Here is a 10,042-nt window from a genome sequence, read left to right as displayed (position 1 = left end):
GAAGACCCCCAACGAGATGGATCAGCCAGGTGGCATCATTGATGGACTCAAGTGTGGCAGCGGTAGTGAGGTTGGCCCAGGATCGGACATTGTTTCTTCTGCTGTTCATGGGGTCGCTATGAGTTGGTTCTGACTCGATGGCACCTGACAACAACAACAACAACATGAGCTGTTGAACGTGAAACTGAAGATCTGCTTGGTAAAACCTCAATCAATTCACCTTTACAATTTTTTTTAAAGTTTTGTAACAGTTGGGGAGGGAACCCCAGAATGCATTGCAATTCCTAATAAAACTCAGAGTAAATAATAATAATAATAATAATAAGAGATAGAAGGAAAGGTTGGTGGATAGGGCATTTAAGTCGATGGAGTGAAGCCACTAGAATAGAAAATTGAGAACCCTGTCATAATATGAAGGTTTAACTGATGTCACTGACCATTATGTCTAGAAACTGTTGAACAGGAGTGGGATATGCTGTATACATTTTCATCAAAAATAAAATAGAATGTTTTTTAAAAGAGATATCGAGATGGAGGGAGAGGGATTGGGCAGAGAGTTGTAGTGCACAGGATGGAGGTGTGCATGCATCTTTGCAACTACTCCCAGGTCCCCCCAGTGCACTTTCCCAGAATCTTTACCTGTAGAAACAGAGGAAGGCTGTGGGTTCACCTGGTACTGAGATCTGGTAAGTCAACAGAGTACAAATCATTTGTTGGGATTTTATTTTCGTGGAAGCCGCAATAGGCTCAGAACTAGGAGAGAGTTTATTCAGACAGTCCTGATTGGTCATCTTCACAGTCCTTGATCTTGGGGGCTTAAATGGCCCTACAGTCTGCCCTAGGGTGGTGAAAGTTGCTCTCTGGCCTCTACCCAACTTTGCCTCAAAGCCATAACCATCTGCTCAGTGAGCCTGTATCCTGAAACCCTCCTCTGGTGACTGTTTCGGTCCTCGGGAGGCTTTTTTAGCTAGTTAAACCCCATATGACATAAAGAAAAGGGAGTTTATTGTAAAGAGACAAGTCGAAGGGACTGGAACATAGGCCAGAATAAGGACTGTGTTCAGGTCTGACCCCTCCCTCCCATATGCCTCTGTGCACTTCCCCCTGCTGCTCAGTTGTCCCCTGTCTCTTGTGTTACTTTCTCCCAAGAGTTCTCATTCAAATGGCAAAAACTTATCTTGACGAGTTGAGGAAGGGATGAAGGAGGAGAAGGGTTGACGTGTTATATCCCACAACCTCAGGGGCAGCAGGAATGGTTTCCCTTGCAGAACTGAGGGGCAGGGTAACTGAAGGCAAGCATGAGCCATGAAACTAGTTTACTCTCCCAAAGTCATGTGATGGGTCAGTGCTAGAAACCCAGTGCTTACTGGGGCTTCTTCTGCCTCCATGGCTGTAACTGCTCCTGGCATCACTGGAGAATGGCAGTCAACTCTGCTAATTAGGTTTCCTTGTTGCTTTGTGTAGCCTGTAATTTTACCCTGAGGCTAGAGATTTAAAAACAAAACAAAACAAAAGGCAGTGAAAAGGGTCCGGGGAGCTAAGTAGTGACTTTATTGCCAATTCAACTTTCTGCTTCTAGGTCCCTAAGATGTGGGAGGAGAAGCAGTAACATCTGCTTCAGGGAAACCCCAAGTAGCCCTACAAGTAGCTTTCCATACTTGCTGCTTTCTTTCATCCCTATTACTTTGGCTAATCCACTAATCCTCTCTATAAGGTATGAAGTGATAAAGATTTATAGTGTTAACACTCTCAGGAGTGTTTATCCTTTCAAAAGAAATCTTGAAGACCCAAAATTGGCCAGGATTAGAATGAATGAATCTCACCCGGTGGAATTTCAGGTCTGGGGGAGGAAATGATGCAAATTTTGATCTGATTGCAGGAAAACTAGCCATAGAGGAAGAAGAGACAAGGGCAAATGTGGCTTTGAAATGAGCTCATTTCTGGAAGTTGCAAGGAAGTTGTGTGTTTTGGGTGGGGAGTTTACTTTGGAACGCTCTGAATTACTAGCTGGGCATAAAACGTCAACAGTTCTTGCACAATGAGCTTGGAACCTTGACCAACTTAGAAGCCAAAGCAGCATATATGGATATAGTTGCACCGCCTATACAGCCTTCTCCATTGCGTAACAGCACAATGAAAACACTGCAACTTCCAGAACTGAGCTCATTTCAAAGCCACATGCCCTCCTCTCTTCTTCCTATACTGCTCATTTCCTCCCCCAGACACAGGCAGGCAGGACACGTGCTTGTGTGCACTCTTTACACGGACAGTCAGACAGACATACCCCTTGCCCTCTATCCACATCAAATAATACTCCCAATCCCACCGCCTTCTCCTTTCCCAGGTCCATTTTCCCTAATCCTCTCCTTCCAGGTCCCCACCCTCCATGTTCATTGCCCAATTTGTATACAAGTAACTCAACTTTTCCAACGCTCATCTGTCAATTTGTCATATTGTGGTGGCTTGTGTGTTGCTGTGACGCAGAAGATATGACACCAGTATTTTAAATGCCAGCAAGGTGTGACACTGTAGGATAATGCGCTGGACCACAAGGTCGGTTTGAACTGCAAGGTTGGTGGTTCAAATTCACCAGCTGCTCCTTGGAAACACTTTACAAGGTTGCTATGAGTTGGAACCAACTCGATGGCACTTAACAACAAAACCAAGGTTACACCCAGGGTGAACAGGTTTCAGCTGAGATTCCAGACTAAGACAGACTAGAAAGAAGGAGAGATGAACTACTTCTGAGTGTTAAACCACTGAAACCTTATGACTAGCAGTGGAACATTGTCAGATGGCACCAGAATACTGAATATTGAGACATAATGAATAGCATCAGAATACTGTCAGATATAGTGCTGGAAGACAAGCCCCTCAGATGGGAAGGCATTCAAAATGCAACTGGGGATGAGCTGCCTCCTCAGAGTAGGTTGACCATGATGATTCGAATGGAATATAACCCTCAGGACCTTCATTTGCTGATGAGGCACAACTCAGAATGAAGAGAAACAGCTGTAACCATCCACTAATAATCAGAACATGGTATGGACAAAGTATGAATCTAGGGAAGTTAGAAATTGCCAAAAATTACATGGAATGAATTAACATCGATATCCTAGGCATTGTTGTTGTTGTTGTTGAGTGCCGTCGAGTCGGATCCGACCCATAGCAACCCTGAACAGGGTTTCCGAGGCTGTAAATCTTTACAGGAGCAGAACGCCTCATCTTTCTCCCGCGGAATGGCTGGTAGTTTCGAACTGCTGACCTTAAGGATCGCAGCCCGATTCGTAACCACTACGCTACCAGAGCTCCTTATCCTAGGTATTAGTGAGCTGAAATTGATTAGTATGGACCATTTTGAATCTGACTGTCACTTGGTTTACTATACCAGGAATGACAAATTGAAGAGGAATGGCATTGCATTCAACATCAGAAAGAACATATCAAGAAGTACAATGTTGTCTGTAATAGAATAATATCTATATGCCTAGAAGGAAGACCAGTTAATACCACTGTTATTTAAATTTATGCACCAACCACTAAAGCCAGTAATGATGAAATTGAGTTGGACAGTGAGTTGGAATACCATAGACGAATAGATGCATTTGAGTTACGGTGTTGGAGGAGAATATTGAAAGTCCCATGAACTGCCCAAAGAACAAAGAGATCTGTGTTGGAAGAAGTACAGCCAGAGTGCTCCTTGGCGGCCAGGATGGCCAAACTTAGTCTCTCATACTTCAGACATATTGTCAGGAGGAACCAGTCACTGGAGAAGGATATCATGTTTGGTAAGGTGGAGGGTCAGAGAAAAAGAGGAAGACCTCCAGCAAGATGGATTGGCAAAGTGGAAGCATCAATGGGCTCAAGCATGGCAACAATTGTGAGGTTAGCCCAGGACTGGACAGTGTTTCGTTCTGTTGTGCATAGGGTTGCTATTAGTCGGTACCAACTCAATAGCACCTAAAAACAACAACAACCAAATTCTTCTGTCTGAAATTGATCAAACATGTAATCAAATAATTACTGGGGATTGGAATGCAAAGGCTGAACACAAAGAGGAAGAATCAGTCGTTGAAAAATATGACATTGGTGATAGAAACCATGCTGGAGATTACATGACAGAATTTTGAAAGACCAATGCAAATAACTTTTTAAGAACAAAATAAAAGATGACTATGCACATGGACCTTACTGGATGGAATACACAGAAATCAAATTGACTGTATCTATGGAAAGAGATGGTGGAAAAACTCCCTATCATCAGCCAAAACAAGGGCAAGGGCAGACTGTGGAGCAGACCATCAATTACTCATAGGCAAGTTCAGGCTGAAGCTGAAGAAAACTAAGACAAAGTCCACAAGAGACAAAATATGAACTTGAACATGTCCCATCTAAATTTAGTGATCATCTGAAGGACAGATTTGATGCATTAGACACTAAAGACCGAAGACCAGAAGAGTTGTGGGATGACATTAAGAACATCATATTGTCAGATATACTACTGGGAAGACAATCCCCTCAGTTTGTGTTATGGTAGTTAAACATCATCAAGTTGGTTCTGACTCTTAGCAATCCTGTATGGGGTTTCCAAGGAGTGGCTGTTGAGTTTGAACCGCTGACCTGGTGGTCCAGTGCTTATCTTACAGCGCCACACCAGGACACCCTCAAGTTGGAAGGCATTCAAATTACAACTGGAGAAGAGCTACCTCCTGAAAGTAGAGTTGACTGTGAGGATGTGGATGGAGTGAAGCTTAATTTTCTTATGGGGCACAACTCAAAATGAGGAGAAACAGCTGTAAACATCCATTAATAATCGGAACATGGCAAGTACTAAAAATTAATCTATGAAAATGGAAAGTTGTTAAAAATGAAATGGAATGCATACATATTGAGCTGAAATGGACTAGTATTGGTCATTGTGAATATGACAATAATATGGTTTACTATGCCTAGAGTGACAAATGGAAGAGGAATAGCATCATATTCATCATCAAAAAGAATACTTCAAGATCTATCTTCAAGTATAATACTGTCTGTGATATGATAATATCCATATGCCTACAAGGAAGACCAGTTACTATCACTATTATTCAAATTTATGCACAAACCACTAAAGCCAGTGATGATTAAATTGAAGAATTCTAACTTCTTCCTTCAGAAATTGATCAGATATGCAATCAAGTTGAATTGATAACTACTGGTGATTGGAATGCAAAGGTTGGAAACTAAGAGGAAGTTTGGTGATAGAAATGATGCTGGAGGTAATATGATAGAATTTTGCAAGACCCCTTAATGACTATTCTTCGCAGATACCTTTTTTAAGCAACATAAAAGACTAATATAAACAAAGTCACTGTATATAATACCATGTCACTGTATCAAAAAGAAATAATTGATGTTCAACCATTTCAAGTGGTAGTGTACAAACAAGAGACAATCGTACTGAAGAGACAAGTCTAAGGTGCACTGTAGGCATTGGCAATGAACAAGGCTCCAGGAATTGATAGAATACAAACTGAAATCTTTCAAATCACTGATGCAGCATTGGAGGTGCTCATTCATCTATGCCAAGAAATTTGGAAGACAGCTACCTGGCCAATTAATTGGAAGAAATCCATATTTGTGCAGATCCTAAAGAGAGGTGACCCAACAGAAAGCAGAAATCATCAAACACCATGAATATCATATGCAAATAAAATTTTGCTAAAGATAATTTAAAATGGTTGCAACAGTACATTGACAGGGAACTGCCTGTGATGTAGAACAAGGGACATCATTCCTGAGATCAGATGGATCTTTGCTGAAAGCAATGAATACCAGAAAAATGTTTACTTGTGTTTTATTGACTATGCAAAGGCTTTTGATTGTATGGATCATGACTAACTACAGACAACATTATGGAGAATGACTATTCTGGAACACTTAATTGTGCTCATGAGGAACGTGTACATAGATCAATAGGTAGTTGCTCAAACAGAACAAGGGGGCACAGAATGCTTAAAATCAGGAAAGGTGTGCACCAGGATTATATTTTATATGAAGAAGAATGTGGCATCAGGATTGGAGGAAGACTCGTTAACAACCTGCAATATGCAAATGATACAACCTTGCTTGCTAAAAGCAAGAGGACTTAAAATACTGATGAAGATCAAAGACTTTGGTATGGGTTGCACCTCAATGTAATGAAAACAAAAGTCTTCACCAATGGACCAGTAAATAACATCAAAATAAATGTAGAAAAGATTGAAGCTTTCAAAGATTTCATTTTGCTTCGATCTACAACCAGCACTCATGGAATAAACTATCAAGAAATCAGATGACATATTGCATTAGGCAAATCTGCTACACAAGGACTCTTTAAAGTGTTCAAGAACAAAGCTGTCAATTTGAAGAAGAAGATGCACCAGACCGAAGCCTCATATGCATGTGAAAGTTGGACAATGAGTAAAGAAGATGAAAGAAGAATCAATGTGTTTGAATTATGGTATTCAAGAAGAACATTAAAAGTAACATGAACTGCCAAAATAATAAACCAATCTGTGTTGGAAGAAATACAGCCAGAATACTCCTTAGAAGCCAGGAGGCCCAGACTTCATCTCTCATACTTCAGACATATTATCAGGAGAGACCAGTTAGTTCCTGGAGAAAGACATCATGCTTGGTAAAGTGGAGTGTCCTCAAAAAAGAGGAAGTTCCCCCCACCCACCCACACACACACAACAAGATGGACTGGCACAGTGGCAGCAGCAATGGGCTCAAGTGTAACAATGATTGTGAGGTTGGTGCAGGACTGGGCAGTGTTTCGTTCTGTTGCGCATAGTGTTGCTATGAGTTGGAACCAACTCAACCACATCTAAAAACAACAACACCACATAATATGTGTGCTTTCACATTTATTAACTCCCACTCACAGGGATTGATTTCCCAATAAACAAGGTATACCAAACCCACTGCCCTCCAGTCCATTCTGGCTCATAGGGTTTCTGTAAATTTTTGCGGGATCAAAATGCCTCATTTTCCCCGAGGAGTAGTTTAGTGGGTTTGAACAGCCAACCTTGACATTAACAGTCCAGTACTTATCCTTCAGTACCACCAGGGCTCCTAGAGCTTGGTTTTGTTGCTGCTAAGTGCTCTCATGTCTGTTCAAACTCACGTTGTGTTGTTGTTAGGTGGTGTCAAATCGGCTCCAACTCATTGCTAGCCTACCCACAACAAACAAAACATTGCCTGGTCCATAGCTATCCTCACAACTATTACTACGCTTGAGCCCATGGCTGCTGCAGTGTGCCAATCCATCTCCTTGAGGGATTGGTCCCTCCTAATAATATGTCTGAAGTATGAGAGATAAAGTCTCATCAACCTGGCTTCAAAGACACATTCTGGCTGAACTTTTTCCAAAACAGATTGAAGTCCACGATGCTTTAAAAATTATTCTCCAACACCATAACTCAAATTCAACAGTTTTTTGTTTTTTTTTTTCACTATCTTCCTTATGTCCAACTTTCAAGTGTATATGGGGTTATTGTAAATGCCATGACATGCATCAGGCTCACCTTAGTCCTCAAGCTGACCTATTTGCTTTTGAACACTTTAAAGAATTATTGTGCAGCAGATTTGTCTAATGCAATATGCTGTTTGATTTCTCAACTGCTACATCCATGAGTGTTGATGGTGGATTCAAGCAAAATGAAGTCTTTGACAACTTCAACTTTGTCTCCATTTATCATGTTGTTGTTATTGTTAAGTGCCATTGAGTCAGTTCCAATTCATAGTGACTATATAGGATTTCCAAGGAGTGGCTGGTGGGTTCTAACTGCTGACTTTGTGGCTTGCAGTCCAGTGCTGATCCTACAGTGCTATACCACGAGCCTATCAACTTACTTTTTCTCTGGGTGGATTTGAATCACCAACTGTTAGGTTAGCAGTTGTTAAGTGCTGTCAAGTCAATTCTGACTCATAAAGACCCTGTACAGGGCTTCCGAGATTTTAAATCAGAAATCCCCTCTTTCTCCCATGGAGTGGCTGGGGGGGGGAGGGGCCCCAACAGCCGACCTTGTAGTTCACAGCCCAGTGCTTATCCTATGGAGCCAGAGACCCCATATATGAGGTTTCTGAGAAGTGGCTGGTAGGTTTGAACCACCAATCTTGCAGTTAGCAGTCAGTTGCTTGTTCCATAGCACCACATCAAGACTTTACTGTGTGTGGATTTAGTTGTGCTTACATCTTTTAAATGGTAAAATCCAGGTGAAATTATTATGTATTAGTTGGTGGTTATATGCCGTGAAGTCAGTTCCGACTCATAGCGACCCTGTACAGGGTTTCCGAAGCTGTAAATCTTTACGGGAGCAGAAAGCCTCATCTTTCTCCCATGGAACAGCTGGTAGTTTCGAACTGCTGATCTTGTGGTTCACAGCCTGATTCGTAACCACTACGCTACCAGAGCTCCTTACAGATTAGTAAGTAACACAAATAAACCCATGAGTTGCTTACTGGTTAATCCATCCCTGTACCACAATTGCCCAAGTGGGAGCTCTCCACAGTACCGATTCTGTTCCTTTATCTGAAAACGCATGATCATTGAGTCGATTCTTGACCGGTGACCCCACAGAGCTTTAAAGAATGTTGCCTTTAGGACACAGTTCTCCAGACCTTTCTTATTAGGTGACGCTGGGTGGGTTTAAGAAGCTGCATTTTGGGTAGTAGTTGAGTGTTTAACAATTTGCTCCACCCAGTGACTACTTAAGCACTAGTTAAATATTATCTTTAATCATCAATAGATAGTCTCTTTCTAGAATGACAATTTCAGTCAAGAATTTGGAGGACCACATAAATGTATTAACTGGCAATAAGTTAAGACATGGTTTTTATATAAAATAAACATGGACATGCGAGAAGGAAAATTCATATACATTTTTTAAAGAAAAACAAAAAACAGGTAACTTTGAAGAAATGCTAGTGCTGTGCTTGGGTTACCCTCTCAGACCCTCAAGATTGTAACTTTTCATCTGTTTGTTCACTCTCTACTATGTTTAGGACTTCTTCAGTGAAAACATCTGATAGCCCTGATAAAGGATTATGACTAGTTGCATGCGAAAGCTGGACAGTGAATAAAGAAGACTGTACAAGAATTGATACTTTTGAATTATGGTGTTGGAGGAGAATATTGAAAGTGGCATGGGCTGCCAAAAGAACCAACAGATCTGTGTTGGAAGAAATGCAGCCAGAGTGCTCCCTGGAGGCCAGGATGGCCAAACTTTGTCTCTCATACTTTGGACATATTGTCAGGAGGGAGCAGTCGCTGTAGAAGGATATCATGTTTTGTAAGTTCAGAGAAAAAGAGGAAGACCCCCAGCGAGATGGATTGGCAAAGTGGCAGCATCAATGGGCTCAAGTGTGGCAACAATTGTGAGGTTGGCCCAGAACTGGGCAGTGTTTCGTTCTGTTGTGCCTAAGGTCACTAAGAATCAGTACCAACTTGATGGCACCTAACAACAACAACAACAACAACAAGAACACCTGTTAGGAGCTCAGATGTGGCTGCACAAAATGGAACCTCCATCTTTGTTGTTGTTATGGTGGTTAGGTGCTGTCGAGTTGTTTCTGACCCATTGCAATCCTATGTATAACAGAAGGAAACACCTCAGTCCTGCACCGTCCTCACAATTGCTGCTATGCTTGATCCCATTGCTGCCGCCACTGTGGCAATCCTTCTTGTTGGGGGTCTCCCTGTTCTCACTGACCACTTTTCCACATTATCTAGCATGATGTCCTTCTCCAGGGACTGCTCCCTCCTGATAATATGTCTGAAGTATGAGAGACAGAGTCTGGTCATCCCGGCTTCTAAGAAGCATTCTGACTGCACTTCTGCTAACACAGAAGTGTTTGTTCTTCCAGCAGTCCGTGGCACTTTCAATATTCTCCTCCAACACCACAACTCAAATGCATCAATTCTTCTACAGTCTTCCTGATTCATTGTCCAGCTTTCATAAACACATAGGCTACTGAAAAAACCTTGGCTTGGATCAGGTGCGCTTTAGTCCTC

Source organism: Chrysochloris asiatica, unplaced genomic scaffold, assembly GCF_000296735.1.
Source record: "Chrysochloris asiatica unplaced genomic scaffold, ChrAsi1.0 scaffold00264, whole genome shotgun sequence".
Lineage (NCBI taxonomy): Eukaryota > Metazoa > Chordata > Mammalia > Afrosoricida > Chrysochloridae > Chrysochloris > Chrysochloris asiatica.
The sequence above is the reverse complement of the archived record's forward strand: the minus strand, read 5'-3'. Positions refer to the sequence as shown.